The sequence below is a fragment of the Phoxinus phoxinus genome (genome assembly GCF_949152265.1).
Source record: "Phoxinus phoxinus genome assembly, chromosome: 7".
In the NCBI taxonomy this organism is placed as follows: domain Eukaryota; kingdom Metazoa; phylum Chordata; class Actinopteri; order Cypriniformes; family Leuciscidae; genus Phoxinus; species Phoxinus phoxinus.
The window spans coordinates 26,683,008-26,702,739 of NC_136882.1; the positions used below are offsets into that span (position 1 = coordinate 26,683,008).

The following is a 19,732-nucleotide window of genomic DNA, read 5'->3' on the forward strand; positions in this document are numbered from 1 at the left end:
TCATCAGTATTTTCAGGGCAATGATCTACATTTGGTAGAGAGTTGCCTCTCCATTCTCTGCCATTTTACTCTGGATGTGTGTGTTTAACTGAGAAAGCAGCCAAACACTTTAACCCAAAATATAACCCAAATATAACTTCATTAACTTCAAATGAATATCTCCAATTCTGGGACTTCATTAACAGTGTGTATCATCATTTGACCAAGGGTGGACATGCATGCATTTGAGAATAATTCATTTGAGAATAATCCACCACAGGTAATTTTATTTTTACCTCATCTTATATTATGTGTCTGTTACTTTGGTGGAAATTATATTTTAAATACTTTTGGAATGGTATGGTTGAGACTGTATTTACAACATAATTAAAAAATTTCACTTTTTTTGCATACTTTGACAAAATTAGAAGTTGATTAGAAATGACGTGCAATGTAAAAAAATGTTCCTTGTGTATTTCATGATATTTTATATATATATATATATATATAAATATATATTTTTATATATATATATATATATATATATATAAATATATTTATATATATGTGTATTTCATGATATTTGTGTATTGTGTATTTCATTATATTTTATATATATATATATATATATATATATATATATATATATATATATATATATATATATATATATTTATATATATATATTTATATATATATATATATATATTTATATAATAAACACAATAAACCTAAACCTATGTATATGTACTCTGCATATATGTACACAATATAAACCTAAAACAACCCAAAGTTGGATGAGTATTCAAGATATTTTCCAGTGTCCATATCAAAATGTTATAGGGTTTGGGTGCGTTTGTTTTTCCTCTGACGTACTTTCCTAATTGAAACTGGTGACCTGACCTCAACTGGGCAATGTCAATTTTTGTTTTGTAACTGACATTTGCCCTGAAATTTAGTTTTTATACCTTTTATTTTATTTTATTTTATTTATTTTTTATTTATTTTAAGTTTTTTTTAAGCTACAGAAACCACAGAAAGGTGTCTACAAGAAGTGATGATCCCTGTTACCTTGGCTTTATGTTTGTACTGTCCCTCAACCCTTTTCCAGCCCTCTCCCTTCTTTTTTCCTCCCTCATCTCATTGAACATGCTTTTCATTATGGACATTCAGTTCATATCTGCACAATCAGAGCTCAGGCCCTCTGCCCCACCCTGGGTCAGCCAGAACCAGGGGCCAGTGCTGCCCTTTGGTGAGTCTGGAGATTTATTCTAATAAGTACTGCGCTTTTGACAGGTTAAAAGCTGACCTCTGCCGCCCGCCAGATATCCAGGTGTCAGCGTCCTTGTGTTCCCTGTCCACTTTTATCAGCTGGGCAGGGAAATGTAAATTAAAAGAAGCATAAAAATAGATGATGGGACATGTACCTTTCTCTCCTTCCTTTTCCTTGCCTCTTTTTTTTAAATCTCCAGTTGCCCTCTGTGCTTGTGTGCAGGTAGCATCAAATTGAAGAGGCAGCCTGTTATGTTATGTTTACGGAAGTGTTAGCTGTCATTTCACCCGTCAACTAGAGCATGGTATCGATGCTTGGACCAACCTTTATGCATGAAGGATTGAACAGTACATGTTTTCTCAAACAAATTATAGGCGTTTCTTCTCTTTTGCTGATAAAGTTGACTGTTTGGCACTGGATTCAGCCGCCACTAATTTTAATTATTGAATAGGACTCTTAATTAGTATGCATTGTTAAAGCTTTGTTCAAGGGTTTTTTTCAAACAATGCCTCTGAAAGCACATGACATAACAATAATACTGATGAAGTTTACATGACATCTCTCGGAGTGTTTGGCCTGGTAATGGGTATGACAATGTTGATATATTTGGTCTTGGTGGAATAGATCTGCTAAGCTGCTGTTGGTTATTGCTGCTTCAGAGCAATTACAGGACTTTATACTGCCAATACACACACAGCACGATATTGTGTACATGTATTACCCCCAGCAGATCTATACAGGTGGAGCTGGGGAAGGTGGAGGGTTTCTGAAAACACGCTGCACTGCTACAGCAAATGCAGACCAAGTATTTGAAAGTTGAGCATGCAAGCTCATTGGCTACTGATACAGCAGGAACCAATCAGCTGTGCCCTATAGAGTCTACAGGGCACAGCTGATTGATTTAGAGAATGATGTGAATGCAAGCAGGTTGAGTTAAGAACCCATTAGCCTGTGCCATCTAGAGTTTCATGACAGAGCTTTGTATTTATCCTTTAGTCTCAGCTTATTCTGCAGCTGCTTCACTTTGATAATATTAATTCCATGCCTTCTTTTTTTTTTAAAGGCCTGTTATCTGCCCTAGCAAATGTATTTATTTCTCAATTTCAGTTCCACTTCTGGATCAGATCAACACCTTGATGGGCTTTGGAACTGGGGAAAATACCAGAACTAAATTACGTTCAGTTCTGTTAAAGCTTCTTGCATTCTTGCTTTCTTCTTAATGTTGTCTGTTTCCTGAATAAATTACTCCTATGATCCAGTTATTTTTAGTGATAAAAAAACAAAACAACATATATCAGTGTGGTCCGATTCCCAAATGAATTACTCTTATAAACTTCTTTTTAGTGACAAAAATATACATCACAACTAGTGTTGTCAGATTACGGAATGAGTGAATTTGTATTATCCACGTTATGGACTAGAGTCTAGAGTCCACAAAATGAAATTGAAACATGAAGTCCACATGCTCTGCATTTCTTTGTGTCAGCTGTGGAGTTTTGTCATACTCAAGCACGTGTGACTCTTGTTTTCAGCATCTGCCATCTTTTTATACAAGGACACTCCAAACTGTTTTTAGATGGATTATGACATTTTTAAATATCTTTTAAAATGTAATTTATTCCTGTGATGGCAAAACTGAATTTTCAGCAGTCATTACTCCAGTCTTCAAGTGTCTAAATCATTCTAACATGTTGATATTGTATTTTAAATATATTAATAATTGTATAGTAGAATTATCAATGTAATAATAATCCAGTTTATTAAAACATTTTTATTTGAATAGGAAGCCTCTGTTGTGCAGTACTTTGCAGAAAGATGAAAGCAGACAAATATACAAATTTTATTTAATTTTAAATTATTAATTAAATTTAAGTTTTATTCATTCTTTAAATTACCATAGTTGATAATACATTTTTGTTAAATCATAAAACAGAATTTGTTGGGATTTATTTTTTGTTTTTGTTTTGTTAAAGATCTTGGAATTTATTGATTATAAATCCTAATATTTAAAATGGAATTAAACTGTTAAAATAGAATCCAGAAAAATGTAAATGGAAAACAGAATTTGCAGAAAATAAACAGAATTTAGGAAAAAATGTAATGAATTTCATAGAGCCCTACTGAAATCGTTACGATGAATCATAATTCCCATCTTGATAACAATAAGATTTTCTGCTTCACATCTCCATCCCTCTTTATCTTCCTCTGATTCGGTCTCTTTCACTAAGTGGATCAGGCATAACATTGACTAAACGGTTTGTTGCCTTAATCATTACAAAATTCCAGATCTAATTGTGTCGTTAATCTCTCAGATGATGAGTGTTTTTCTTCTTCCTGACGTCTGGTGTTTGTAATGATGTTCAAATGGACAGAAGATGATTTAAGGCTGGTGTTATGCCAAGGACAAAGGATAGCAGACTCTATATGATGCTGTTTTATTCAGTGCTTGTTCCTGTATGTTTTCAGATCTCTTTGGATGTTTTCTTTGATGTGCGGTTCAGACATATCAGGGGATATGGAGTTTACCGTGTGTTTGGGCGTGTGTTTGTTGGGGTGGGTGGTTGGGCGTTCTTTGTGGTGTCTGATTTTGTTTCTGTATGTTAATAGATTTAAGTGGCACATCTTTGAAGTGCCTACCAGGAGGTCTGTGAGTGGCTATATCGTAACAGCTCACAGATGCCATTGTATACATGACTGTTATTGGTTTAGCAGAGCAATCAGCCACATCCTTGCAACATGGAGGATAGTACCACTATAGAAAATTTGGACAATCTGATAAAACCTCAAGACATCTGAATATAGAACATCTCCTGAATAGATCTGACATCCTTACAAATCATTTATTGTATTTATCACATTTTCCCATCCATTTTTGTTTACATTACATCTCTGGAATCCATGTTTGGTTACTTTATCCATGAGTAGATGGTCAAATGATGACCCTTGCTTCTGGCTATTGGCTACACACTGTTAATGAAGTCCCAGAATTGGAGATATTCATTTAAAGTTATTGAAGTTATATTTGGGTTATTATTATGAATTATGATGTACCCTGGCCTGTAATGACTGTGCACTCAATGTTTTTGGCTGCTTTCTCAGTTTGTCATTTAAAATAGCTAATGCTGCAAATCATGATCATTTTTTCACAGCGTAATGCCATTGTTTGCAACCCAGTTTTCCCTCAGCCTTAACTATGTGTGCATGTTTAGAGGTGCATGGAATATTTGATGTTTCTTAAAAAAAAAAAAAAAAAGTTATTAGGCAAATGCCAGTGGAGTGACCATTTTCCATTTCTTATGCTTTTTTTGCAGTTAATTGACTCTATCCCTTTAGTTCTGACTGAATAAACGGATCAGCACATGGTGATATGAGATTTTAGGCCGTTAAGTTGCCTCTCCATTGTCGTGTCCATTTCAATTGGCTGGGGCTGTGACCAAGATGCGTTTCTATTGGCTACCTGGATAACAGCATCCTACCCCCACTGTCTCAGCAGTCGTCATGGCTGTGGATCTACTTATTTAGGATTCACGATGAGCAGAAAAATAGGGAGGACTCTCGCTGCAAATATCTCCAGTTCAGGCATCTTTGTTTTACTATTGATTACATTTTCAGAGTGCCCTCCTGTGGTATGGTGCTCCCTGTGGTGTCCGGGCTGGTAAATTCATTTTGGGACAGAGGAGGCATGCATTAATCTGTAGTGTGTTAAGCCCAGACACATGTCATGCTGCCGCTTGACCTTTGCTCGAGAAATTCCTTAACAAAGGTCACCAGGTTACCATTGCCCACCTGGAGAGATTCTGGTCTCCTCTAAGTCCTGATACATCTATCACCCTGCAGAAAAGGCTGCTGGTCACAGATACTGGGCCACACTTGTTCTGACACTACACAATAGAATCCATAACGTCTTGAATTTCAAGGTTACACTGCACTACTGTTCAAAAGTTTGGTGTTTGTATAAATGTTGAATGTTTTTTTATTAAAAAAAATTAAACAATTCTCTCATGCTTACCACGGTTGCATTTATTTGATAAACAATTTACGTAATATGTAATAAAGACAAAAGATGTAATATGTTATTTAATTTCATAATATTTCAAAATATTACTTTTTAAACATCTTAAAAAATAATTATGTGATGGCAAAACAGAATTTTCAGCAGCCATTACTCCAGTCTTCAAGTGTCTCTAAATCATTCTAAAATGTTGATTTGATTCTCAATAAACACATTTTATCGATATCAATGTTGAATATGTTTTTGCTGCTTAATATTTTTGTAGACACAAAATTGTGTCTACAAAAATATGATTCTTTGATGAATACAAAGTTCAAAAGAACAGCATTTATTTTTACAGTTATAAATATTTCTAAATCCACTTTATTGCATCCTTGCTGAATAAAAGTATTAATTTATTTTAAAAACAAAGCAAAAATCACACTGACCCCAGTGTTTTAAATACTAGTGGTGCTTTAAAACTAAATATAAATGGGCATTATTTGACATATTTTATTTATATTATAAAATTAACCATAACCCTATACATTTATAAAATATATATAAATATAAGAACATTTGTTTGATCAGTTTTTAATTCAGTTTTGTCACCATCTTATATTGAGTCTTTGATGGAGTATTTTAATTTAGTTCAAATTCAACCAGTGAATTAATTTCCATCTGTCCTGGTTTTTCATCCATTCTGAATCCACTCGAATATGACATGACAATTGAGAACATTTCTCTACCTTCAAGTGCTTGAAGTCAGATCAAGAAAAAAAGATCGGGGAGACCAAGGATGGACAAAAAGGAGCCAGACAGAGCTCCCCTGAGGAGCCTGGATGAATAAGCTGGGGAACAAGCTTGGTGTCAACAGGTGGGATGATTCTTAGCCATTGTGTCTGCCTTTGTTCTTCTGCCTGCACCACAATAGGATGTCCCCTGTTGGCCCCTGAATAAATATTGCCAGTACTGAGGCAGAGGTGCACAGTAGCTGTATTGAGCTTAAGTGGAAATCAATGTTGATCTATTGAGCTGGTGCTGCCAACCCCTGCCTGTAACACAGGTGTTTACGTTAATGGCGATGCTGGCACAATCACACACTCTCCTAAAGGTCAAACGGGGGCATGTTTACCTTGCAGTGAAGTTCTTTGTTGTGGTGCTGTGATTTCAAGCAGTACCTAACAGCTACAGATAATTCTATAAATGAGAAATGGCAATTGGGGGTCATATGAACACAACAGTTCAGAGAAAATTACATATAGCTTTATGTAATCACTGTACTGAGTTTTTTCTGCACACTGCAACTTTCCTTGCAGAGATTCTTTTGTATTTCACAAGTTTTAATTAAGCAAGGTGCACACCTGATTGTTATAAGTATTGAAGGCACTAAGGCCTGTCATCACAAAGGCCCCCATAAATCAATCATAGCTAAATTACACTCTCTATACAGTACCACAGGTACTTTATTATTGTAATGAAGAATAACAATGGCTGTTGGTTTAGTAACTAGTATTTCAGTCGTCTTTATTCAGGTTATTTTAAGTGATGCTTCCTTTGGAAGAGTAGATTCAGCTGTGGTGGGCTGCATCTGCTGACGAATTTGATTAGAAGTCGAGGTCTGTCTACCAAATTTTGTTTTAATTTCTCTGTGGTGAGGAACACAAGATCTTACTAATTTGATTTGCAACAAACCCATTTTCTCAGGAGTCGCAGTTCGCCCTCAACTAGCCAAGCAGAACGCCTTTGGGTCATGACGGGGTGTGGAGGGGCCGTGGATGGATTTAAAAGGGGTTAATGGCGCAACACTGGTAAATTCTCCACCTAAACCCAATTCATTCTATAGATATTCGGTTGATTTTTATTCTATTAGTGCTTCTTCTAGCTCACATGTGAGCATATGACTGGCACAGGGGCGAGAGCGTGAACCAAAGCATTGGTTTATAGTGTGAAAAACAGTTAAGCAGAAGGTTGGCTTCCCCTAACCTCTGTTTGTTGGTCCTGTGGAGAGAAGCCTGGCCGTAGGGGACGCTAGCTGTGGAAATGGATTATGATCACTACAGAGAGACTGTGATATGGCGAATGTGATGAATGAGGTTTGGTAGAGCAGCCAGCACCATACTCCTCAGTCTAAAGACGGTAGCGACTTCTCAACTTTGATCTGAAATGCATTTTTTTACCACAACATTTAAAAATAGGTCGCTGTTTGTGATGCTTGGTAAAGGCAAATGAAATCACTTATTGGATTTAATCTTACTATTTAATATCCTGGATTTTTTTCCCTGAGTAATTACTCACGCACTCCAGACATTTGATACAGAGCTTGGCATTAATAAATCATGTTCTCTAAATTCATAATATCATCTTGTCCCCAGTAAGGCAACATTTGATATTACATTAAAGGCCTAGAGGAATTTTTATTTTTTTTGCCAGAATCTCATCAAATCATATTTCTAAAAATACTGCGGAACATGCTTCACTCAAATATATGCTGCTCTTTTTCTTTTTTTTTTGGTCCAAAAGAGACGACAAATTCCCCTTGCTATTTATTTTCGTTTTGTGCCCCGGTCTTTTTTGAAAGTCCTTTATTTGATTCCACGACTCCCTCTCTTTCTCTCTTTAACCGATTCTCTTGATAGCAATTTAATTTAATCTGGGGGGCTCCAAGCATCTATGTCCTTTGATGTTTCTTTGACAGGCTCTCATAACACATCAGATTTGATCTAACCTTTCTTGGTGGATAGAAAGCGAGAATAAAGATCAATTATTAGGTGAATTTGAAGTTGCATTAGAGGTTTTTTTTGCCACTTCCTAGTTGCTTTAAGTGCCCATCTGTCTAAACATCTCTCAATTTTTTCCTCCTTTTTTCTGATCATTTCCTCGACTTATTCATGAGCCATGGGAGCCACGCTTTGTAGTCTCCATGTAGCCGTTTCGGCCTACCCCCACTGAATACAGCTATGTGCCTGCATAAAATATCTTTTTCACTCTGCCTGCAAATTCTCTGAACTCTGTTCACATGAATGGCCCAACTTTCTGAAGCTTTTTTCTCTCTTTACACCCTCTCACACCCTCCCTCACTCTCTTATCCTTTGCGTTGTGTCCTTCGTTGTGGATTTGTATGCAGAAAATCACTGCTGTGGCCACAAAGCACAGTACATCACTCCAGATCATTTTCAGACGCCCTGCTGTGTGAGTTATAAAGAAGGATCCCTTAATGACACTTTGACTATTAACAATGTTTTAAGTCAATATGTCTCTTTTAGTTTTCCCTCTATAGGCCAATAAATGTTAAAAATGGCGTGTTTAATGCAATTGGGTCAGACTTATAGCTGAGTAGAGGTTCTCATGGCTTATGTCTCTACTACCAGCCTCATAATGGTTTAATAGTGGATCATCATTTATTTCCTGTAGGCTTTAGTGGGGTGCGTGCGTGCGTGCGTGTGTGTGTGTGTGTGTGTGTACTTAACTATATTTTGGGGCAAATTTGTACCCAGAAGTGACCAAAACCCTGAGAAAAAAAAAAAAACTCCCTTTAAGGACATCCTCATTTGTAAATCTGGTAAAGAAATTAAAGATTTTTGAAAAATGCAGAAAGGGGTAGGGTTAGTGTAAGGGGATAAAATATACAGTTTGTACAGTATAAAAACATTACGTCTATGGAATGTGTATAAGTGCTGGAGATAAGTGATGTTTGCCTTAGCAAACATTACTCATTATGTACTGTGAAAACTACATTCTAAATGTTTTACATGACTCTCATTTACAGATGGGAGGAGATTGTTGCTTTGTACTGTAACTACGGTTATGGAATCAGGATGTCACAGACATTAATGCAGGAATGTTCCAGTCAATCAAATCACAGCCAAATACGGTGCTTGTGCCACGCTCTGAATTCCCAGCATCCCACACGGGCGTTAGCTGCATCACCTCGACCCGTGGCATGTTTGCGCTGTTTAAACGGCACACCTCAAATGAGAATGACCCGTGGTCGTCTGCGAGGTTGCTTTTGCCTGAATCCCCTGGCAGACTGCCAAAGACAGTATTTTCACAGAGGCACCACACAGGTCATCTCGGGAAGACAGAGCTGTGGTGTGTTTCAGTGGCTGCTCGTCTTAAAGCGCTCATCTAGCTGATTGCACAGTAAGCAGACTGGGGATGCGGTGCTTAGCGGCTGGTGTCACAATCTGCCCCTCACAATAGCCTGGGCAAGTGCCAACACAGACAATCTGGAAAGGGTTTTAGTCTAGTCTATTTTCAGTAAGCAAAAGGTTTAAAAATAACAGTCTGAGCTTTTTATTAACTAAACGGAGGTAAGTGAGAACGGATGGTAAGTGAGAGTGAAGCCAAGGTATTGTATTCTGAATGGAATGTCTGTGTCTGGTAATGCAGTTGTGTAATTGATTTAAACGTTTTGTTTCTCTAGTATTCTGCTTTTTAGTCATCAAATCAGGTGTTCTTGTTTGATGAGAAACAGAACAACAGATCTACTGCCACAAATGTATAAAATATTAAAACATATTGCCATTAATTTGTAGTGCGGTAGTCGCTAAGTGACAGAGTTGTCTTGATCAAATGGATGTTGTCAGGGCGCCAGCATTGTGTCTGGAAGAAGCCGGGCAGAGGAAGAGGAGGATGCTGTGTCGTGTCTCTTTCTCCTGGGCAGGGTACAGGAACTGGAATCAGGCCAGCCTACAATCACCGTTGTAGGCTGGTAGCCAGCTAAGCATTAGAGAAAACCCTCACGGTGGACGAGGAGCTCACTGAACTCAAAGCTTCTCACTTCCAATTGCATTTAATGCAGTATTGTTGATTGAATGTTGGTGGAACGTTAAAGGAACATTGGTGACACATATAAAAAATTGGGATGAAAGCTGGTTTGAAATAATTACTTTAACTGACTGTTTCAAACATAAATGTTTTACCAAATTTGGGCCTTTTTAGAGTCCATAATTTGGAGTCATTGTCACCAAAGACACACCATATGTTAGATGAAGCAGTATTTGTGTTGCTTTGACTGATGAGACAAGACATACTCATGATGACATGAGTTTCTGTTATAGCCTAGTTGTTTGAGGATTTTCGTAGTTCAAGTAGACTTCAAAGTACTCCAATATGAATTAAAATAGTTTTCATTTGCTGTTGTTTTCATGTTTCTTTCTTGTTTGCTTTGCATCTTTGAGCTAACTCCAAATTTGCCCGTGACCTAGTTTAGGTCACATTAAGTTATTACAAATTTTGACGGAACCTGATACCAAGTGGAACCTCCCAGAAGCTTGTAAAGTGGATGCAAACAAATGGCTGTTGGTTCCTAATGCGTTTGCTTTACGTATGTGGGTGCACGAGGGTAGCAAAGGGAGCTGTAATGGATCATGTTTGTGTTTTTTAATAAACCCAAGCAATATTTCAGAATTAAGGACAAGCATCTGTACATCTGCATCAGAAGATAAGCAAATTTCAAGGATATTTAAGGCAAACGGCAGTCTGATGTGTCTGTGCTGAGGACGTACCTTTGTCCGACTCAGCACCTCTTTTGTTGTGCTCCACACTCCAGCCTACATTTAAGGGTGAGTGATAAATGAGAAAGTGTAGGGTTTAATCGACTGAGGCTCAGTACACGGTACTCTTTGGATGCTGGGGAGGGACAGTGGATAATGGAAGTATTGTTTCACCCAGTCGCCATGTCTCAGCAGGAGGACAGAGGGAGGTTGTGGGAATAGCAAGCCATCCTGGTGGACAGGGTTCTGACTGCACTTCACATCAACCTTCAGATCCCATACAGACAACCCCCTGCTACCCTCCTGCCTCCAGTACGCCCGGGAACTATTCTAGATCATTCTATATATCAGACATATTCATTGTTGTTTATTCCCTGCTTCCCAGATTCAACACCCATTCAATTGAGTTATGCACTGAAATGAAAATTCTTCACTAAAATAGAAAATTATGGGCCTACTCGTTCACACAATCATAAATCAATTGTTTTGAATATCTGATAGTTCTAATCATGTTATAATATTAAGCAATTAAGTGATTTACACTAACTGCCTTCTGTTGATTTAATTTATAGTAAAAAGTATAGTTATGCCAAACTTCAAACTAATACCAAACAGGGATTTTTGCTCGTTTAAAACACTATTGTGATACGCAAAACATACTATAGCACTAGTCTTTAAAATATCTTAAATTGATATTTACAATCTGTATTTCAATAGTTTGTGCATATTTAGTATTTGCAATCAAATTAGAATTTTAACTGTTATACAAGTCTATACTGTATCTCTGGGCTTCAGTGAGACTGTGCTGGATTTCTCCACATGCATCTAGATGCATCAGAGGGGGTTCTCCAAACATGGGCTCTTCAGAAAGATACCATCATCAGCTGGAGTTTGTTAAATATGATTAAACCTTGATCATACCACATGGATGATGCTTTTTCTGTCAAAGTTTCTGATATTTGATTTTCAGTTTTTTTTATATTTTTATAATGGTAATAATAATAAACAAATAGCACATGTTTAATATTGGCTACTCTGTATCAGTCATCATTTTATGTCCATGGACTCAGATCAATGCATGCAGAAGGCAAAAAGCCTGTTTGTTAGCTATGGAAATCTATCTGCAAACAGTTATTTTATCTGTGAATGCCAGTCATATATAATGGAACCTTATCACAGACTATGATGACGCTTTTCCAAAATAATCATCATTGCAAATGATAGAAGTTTACCCAACTATGACGACTTCCGATTCTGAGAATCCCGAAAACTGTGAAAAGGGTCCATATTAATGCGTTTATTTAATTTTGGAAGGGTCGTGTAACTGTGACGATTGAGATTATCTAACTGGCAGATACACAAACCGATACATGGTTACTTACTAGCTAGTCTGTCATAAAACTTTCAAACCTAATAAATTAAATCTAAATAACTTATAAAGATGCAATTCACTGGTGGTGTTTTCACCAATTTATAGGCATACATTTAGAATTAACATGGAAGCTGTGTCCAAGTGATGCCTATTCACCTCTGTGCTGGCACAGATGCCCATGTTTCTCTGCTTTGACACTAACATCAGTGTGGGGGTGGGATACACAAGGTTTTATGCCTCACCCCACAGAGCAGTAAAATCTTTTTGGACCCACATCACACACTCACTGGTTTTATGGTGTTTGGTGTTGAAACATTTCATTCTGAGAGTGTTTCATCCTCTTGTCTTGTTTTTATACAACTGTGCACCAGTGATCCCAGCATGCACTTTCTTGGCGGAATTGTGTAATGGTGTAAAAGTGTCACGTTGTGAGAAATTATCGAAATTTGGCTGGGGGACATAGGAATTTTGACATTATGTCCTTAGCGTTATATTGCTCTTGGTGCACTCGTTGTTGTACTAGGCAACACGGTGATAAACCTACGGCTTAATATCAGCGAATGCAGCCTTGTGAATTAAATCCTTCAGGGAAATCTTATGGTTTCTAATTAAGTGGATTAGAATTAATCAAACAAGAGCGCTGTGTTGGATACACGTTGGAGGAAATACAGAACATGTACACAAAGAGTATTACATGTCTTACATCTCATTACAAAACTCATTAAAACTTGCTTAATTACAAGCGCTCTTGACCAAATGCGCTTTGTGCGAGCCTTATGAAGTCATTTAGCTCAATTAAAAGGCGCTTTTTCTGATAAAAGTTAAAGATCTACATGCATTTGCTTGCTTGATATACATTAGAAAGAGGAGGAAGCTCAAGGCAGATTTTAACAGTGTCACTGTCTTTCCAAATGTTATTTCCAAATAGTATTTTGTGTTTTGGTTTTCAAATAAGACATTTTTCAGTAGGTAAAAAGCTGCATGTTTTTAAATATTTCTACAGTGACAACGGCTTGTGATTCTTCAAGGTATGGATGCTGTAGACTCTTCCCTTTGATTTCTGTTTGATAGAGAATGAATATCTGTGATTTCCCAAAGGTTTCAGCTGTCAAACGTCCAGTTTGCATTTACAAAGTGAAGAGAAAGGAACCAGAAAGGCTGCCACATCCTGTGCTGCTCATGTTTTATTGGCTCGTCAATATTCTGAGCTGCACCTGTCTGGGGTGCAGCGGGGCTCAGGGTACCTGGCCAATAGGACATCCATCACCTGCCATCTGAACAAAAGTTCATTACAAAGTCACGGTGGAGTGGTATCTGGTGGATTTAGCTGTATTCTGCTATTCTGTTTGTTGTTCCCGTTGTCATAACAAGCCAAGGTTGATCTCGGCAAGGCGGCGTGTGCAGGGTTGCTAGCAAAACAGCAGGAAAATGCAAACGGGGAGGGGGTCTAATCCCCCCCGAGAAGCCCCCGCACCAAGCCCTTTGATCTACCTCATCCTACCTCTTCCAATCACTTCAGCTCCGTGACCCCTCTCTCCCTGAATCTGCCTTGATTACTGCCAATAAAATTTTAACATGGTAAAAGAAAATCGCATATGCATTCGTGGAATCCTCTGCCCTTTCACTGCCCACCAGGCCTGGCCTCCTCTCTTCTCAAAGGTCCTGACATAACCCATCTCTCCATTTCCAGTGGTGTATGTAGTCTTCATTGTAAAGCTGATATGTTTTTGGCTTTTAAACTTAGATTTTTGTTTGGATTGTCTAACCTTTGTAACCTATGTGTGGTAGACAGGAATAGTTTCGTGAAAACTCACTTTTTTTTTTATGGATTGGTAATGAGCACTGATCTGTTGTAGTGTATTTGGATGGCTGGTCTGTAAGACCTGACCTTTAATGTAAAACCCTTGCTTTGTTGTCATGTTGCATCAAAGCAGCCCAAGTAGAATAATTTAAAGGGTCCAGTGGTGTTATACGCTGATGACGAATATTCTCTCAACATGTCTATACAATTTTTTTGTCAAAAGGGGTCCAAGGGGTAAATAGAAAGTTCAAAAGAACAGGATTTTTCACACAAAAAAAAACTTTAGACAAAAAAACATTACTGGTAAAAAGAAAAGAAAAGAAAAGCTGTTTTTTTTTTACTTTCTATTTATTAAAGATTATTGAAATATGTGTTCAATCAGCATATTAGAATGATTTCTGGAGTAATGGCTGTTGAAAATTATATTTTGTAGTTTAAACTTGGTTTACACTTTAAATGGAACTGAAGTGAATAGAAGTCATTACATGGACTTGAATTGTCAGTCGATTAGAATTATTTTGTGTTTGGATCCCGAAGCAGTTGACACCTGATGCTTCCTTTATGATCTTTGAACATGCTGGCCCAAAGTGTCCAATCCTCATCTTGTTTTGACACGTGTGCCCCTAGCTTTGGACCAATCACTGCTCCACTACCACTCAGCAGGAACAATAATCCAACAGCCTTCTGACACATGGTCTTAATCAGGGAATCATATGGGCCTGATGATGGTTTGTAGCAATAGAATTCATACTCCACTCACCCGTACCCAGAATTGCCAAGACTTCAAACAGTCCAGTCCCCAAAGGTTTTGTAAGGTTCACAGTTTTACTGTTGTTTTGAAGTCACAGTTCCTCTTTGTCCTAGCGGGAGCTTGTGTTTACACAACTGGCTTGGCAAGGAACTCATCTCCCCCTGGTTCTTCTGTCCTCATCTGTAAATAATGCTGCCGTCAGAGGTCTTTTTAGCTGAAAGCTCTTGCTAGCTTGATTTTGAGACATTTATCCTCCGTTTTAACTTCTGCATTAGATATGGCCTTTGGGAGCTCTGGCAAGTTCAGTGTCACTGGCCAGCATGCAGGTAATAACTTTCTGGCTTTTCTTGGAATAAAGTAATGAGTGAGTCACAGAGCTTGTTTCTATAGGGCGATTTTCTTCATCGATAATGTGCGTTTTGACCATTTGAACATTTTGGAAAAACTCTTAAAACACACTTTTCACATTTTCACCAGTTTATTTGGTCCATGTACCTACATGTACAATATCTAAATATTGGAATTATAATATTTTAGGATTTTCAAGGGTTTTGAAAGAGACAACAAATATGTAATATATAACTTACTGTGTGTTTATTTGTGGGGAATATATAGCTGCTCCTTCTAACCTTATAAATTCAGCACAAAGCCCTGAATCAACACAGCATAAGGCAAGGAGATTAGCCATTGACAAATGTGCAAGAGAAATCTGAATCTCATGTAAGCAACTTTAATTATGCCTAATTTGTTGGTACAGTGAGTGGGATTACAGTTCAGATTGAATTAGGCTGTCTCACAGGTAGCCACAACTACTGGCACATTTAAAATTGTTTTGTTTTCAGCCATTTTTTTTGTAACACCTACCTAAAGCCTTAGACAAATTAAAAACATGTTTTCAATCCACCAAGAAGAAACCGAGATGCCAAAATGCATGTGTTATTTTCCTGCTACTCTGTCTGTCAGTTGCTCAAGATGTTTCTAGGAATCCCAAGAGTGCCTCCTCAAACTTGATCGTTCTGTTTCTCCTCCTAGTAATGTCTTTAAGACTCAAGCTTATTTGGATGTCACTATATGGTGTTTTGGTCTCCTTCGCAACCTATTGTGTAATAATTCTCTGCTCCTCCTATTTTAGGGCCTATAAATAATTCATTGGGCACTTGAGACTCTTGAACCACCATAAGCACTTTGATGGCCTTTTGGGTTGTTTGCAGTGTGAAAACATGCTGGCGCTCACCGTAAGAGGCTGATCGTGGTGAGTCCTGTACAACTAGGAGGCTGCAAAGCCTGAATTGACTGAACCTGTTCTTTGAGAAAGTAGTGAAGTGGAACACCTGGACCACTGTGCCCAAGAACTTATTTGATATGTCGGGGAAAGACAGTCGGTGAGTGCCAGGAGGCTGCACGGGGGTCAGGCCACCATCTTGCTCACTCGATGAAGAGAAGCGAAGCCCAGCGGCACCTGCCTTATTAGCACTGTGCCACCTTCAGTTGACGTAACCTCCGCCAACCTCTGGTGGAATATATATATCATCCGCAGGGCCCTTCCTATACTGTAGGCCACGCAAACGTATTAGTACAAGTTTTTGCCGATTAACTAATTCAGAAGTCAGCTTCATTATTCCACCCTTAATTAAGATCACAATGCAAATTCCTTCATTAATAGTGACACAGACAATTTCTTCTTGGCTCCATGGGGACACGATTATATGCAGGCCCCGTTGAGCAGGTTGCGAGGTGTCACCACGTATTCAAATGGCGTGCTTGTTTAATTGTAGTAAATGTAGCATGTCCGCATAGGTAAAAGAGTTTTGAGGGCCTGTGAAGGAGGGGGTACAGCCTGGGCTGAGGCCCCTTCGCTCCCCCAGGCAGCTGTTTGCGGGGCCCTGGCTGCTCCCTTGGGGCCTCTGCAGGACCGTGTTGTTGGACTCTTGTCTTTTATGGCGGCAGCAGTAAACATGACAGGCTGTTTGGGTACCATCTGTTTAAAATGGCTGCCGCATGGTAACAGGGAGATGAACTTGAGAGCTGGTTTGTGTCTGTCTCCGTGCTAACAGTCTTGTCTTCACATCTCTGCAGGTGGACGTTTGACGGGGGAGGCGTGGATGTGTCCAGCCAGTGGAACCTGGCGTCTGCTTCAATGCCCGTCAACACTGTACGCACCCACGAATTCACACAAATGCACACGCATGTAAACGGGGAAAAAAGCTCTTCACAGCTCTTCGGTTTCTGACAGATTGATCGGAGTTGCCAGAACATTCTGTGGCTGTCAGTTTTGTAGCATCTAAATCATTTTCCCCAAAGATTTAAGCATTTGAAATTAAGATTTTACGCAGTGAATCATATGACAAAAAAAACAAAAAAAAAACTACTGCAAGTCACATGCATTAAACATTCAGATGACAATGTTTTGATGAATTACTGACCATCCGTTGACCCCCTGATGTTTGTTTTCAGTCCTCTTCTGACCAGGAACACATTGCATATTTGACATATTTTCTAATAAGATTGGTATTCTTTGGTGGTAGATCACCACTACGTTTTAAAGCACCAGTGATAAACTTATCTGGTGATAACATTTACAGTTTGCCAACATAATTAACAGGTCAGTAGTTCATTCAAACAATTACAAATGTTGTTTAAGGAAAATTCTGGGGTTTTCTACAGACCCTTTGCTGAATCTCCAGACCCCCAGATGGAAATCCCTGGCTTTATACGCCAAATTTGTGTCCCTAAACATACAGTTTTGAACCTGTAGCAGGGTCTGTTTTCTCCACCCATTCCATTTACATTGGATAGGTCATTGGTAGCCAACTAGGTGGAACTAATTTGGCACAGAAGTGTGGAGTGACTGGGCTTTGTGTCACATGAAGCCACTGGGATATAATGAGGAATACTTGATTAGTGTTAAGCAGGAAAACATGTCTGTCTAAGCCAAGCGTGGAATGGGATCATGCTCAATGGCATGTAGTTAAAGATGATATTCAAGAATTACAATCTTTGTAATACTTAGTTTTTAAAAAAAAAATATTCACTATATGTGACCCTGGACCACAAAACCAGTCATAAATCGCACGGGTATATTTGTGGCAATAGCCAACAATACATTGTATGGGTCAAAATTATAAATTTTTCTTTTATGCCAAAAATCATTAGGATATTAAGTAAAGATAATTTATCGGGTTTTTTAATATATTTTACTACCGTAAATATATAAAACATTTATTTTTGTGAGTGAATGCAGCACAATCGCGAACAATAATGGACAAATTTAAAGGCGATTTATTATTTTATTTTTTTCAATGTTTATATTTTTTTGCGCCCTCAGATTCCAGATAAATAAATATTACCCTTATGGCTGGTTTTGTGGTCCAGGGTCACATATAATAAAAAAATAATTTAAAAAACTGTTTCATTATAAATTTATATTATTGGAGAACAAAGTTTGTTAGATTAATTTATCAAATAAGGCAAAATTGAAGCTGTTTATTGTAGGCATTTTAAACATTTTAATATTTTCCTAAATCATTATAAACGTTACCCGCAACACTTAGCATAATATAGACGGAATATTCATGCACTGACCCTGTTCAAAGTTGAGGGTGTTTATTCATGGGTCATGAATACTTAAGCTTTTTTCCTTCAGATTAATTTCCGCCTCTGTCTGTTTTGAATGGGACCATTACAGTTGTGAAGCTCTAATTAAGCACTACCTTTCAATACAGAAGGCTCTACCATCTGGTTGTTGTCTGATGCACCACAAACATAAGGGCACTGACAAAAACTGAGATGAGAATTACAACACAAAGCCAAAAAAAAAAAAAAACCCACCCATAACTTTTCAAATAAAAAATGCCAGCACAAATGTTTCTCGCACAATAGAATGTAAACAGTATCTTCAAATGTGCAGTGATGTACCCTTCCATGAGATATCAAGGGGATATAAGCATAATTAATCAATTATAAAATTGTCAATCAATTCTACAATTTTAATAAAATGAATTTCATGATATGCTGATGAACCCAATTCAATTAGATACATTAATCAAAAAACATTTTTTATTTATAATTATTGGAACATGAACCTTTGCGTTCGCTCGCAAAACTTTTGTGTTTTTTTGTGAGTGAACGCAAAGTTTCTCGGGGGAATGCAAACATTTTGCGAACAAACACAAAGTTTCTCGGGTGAACGCAAAACATTTGAGAGAGAACGCAAAAAGCATTGACAAATAATGTTAAAAAAAAAAAAATTCCTTCACTCATATTTTTTTCAACCACCATGTCCCTTTAGGGTCTCCGTACATATTAACATTTGCAGAAAAAACAACAACCCTGAAATAAAGATAATTTAGAGACATCTGACAAATTTTTATAAAGTTAGCCAAGCAAAGATGTTGGAGATCAGAACTGACTTATGGCACTTTAATTGCAATGATTGGTTATCTTTCACCTGTAGTCAAGAGGGAGGACCTCTAGACATACAGTATGTGGTTATGTGTTACACCTTAGCTGTGAAATTTCAGCCACGTCTTGCCTTTGAACGCTCAAGTATATGTCAGCCACCAGGAAATAATTACATAACTGTTTATCTATCTAATGAGATCCATGTGATGTCATGTAGTATGCAAAGCTGCATCTCATGGCTGTTGACTTCTTTAAATCAATACAGATGTGATGACGTTTGTAAATCAGTGAACATGTGAAAGGACTTCAGCTAGATTTAGCTGCGTGAGGCCTAGATCAAATATTGAGTGAATTAAGGAGGGGCATTGACACATCAAAGACCTGCCTTTCGTCCGAGAGAGATTAAAGAAATCCTTGAAGAACTGGGTGAAGGAGACAAAATAGTCCTCCTGTAAACCACACCGCTTCTGCCAGTCAATACCTGACCCACTCTACTCCTAGAATATCCTTGAACGAAGGGGACAAAATAAGCTGCATCTTCTCAAGGACTGAAATGAAATGAAATGAAAGGAAGAGGAATTTACTGAATTGCAAATGGATTTAATTGGGGTTCTCAAAAGCGGAAGTTGTTATTGTTAGTTAAACATAAAAAGCTGTGATCAGGAG

At 37.8% G+C, this 19,732-nt stretch overlaps 1 long non-coding RNA gene across 5 annotated transcripts in view; it reads left to right on the forward strand.

Moving 5' to 3' along the window:
* The window catches only part of LOC307001494, a 92,163-nt gene that overhangs the window by 31,658 nt on the left and 40,773 nt on the right, over window positions 1–19,732 (forward strand). For 3 of the 5 annotated variants that reach the window (XR_013798250.1, XR_013798251.1, XR_013798253.1), the window contains exon 3: window positions 16,742–16,817. This is a non-coding gene — a long non-coding RNA (uncharacterized lncRNA). Of the gene's footprint in view, window positions 1–16,741; window positions 17,090–19,732 lie in introns of those variants that run through there. The other 2 variants (XR_013798252.1, XR_013798254.1) reach the window with 2 other exon arrangements.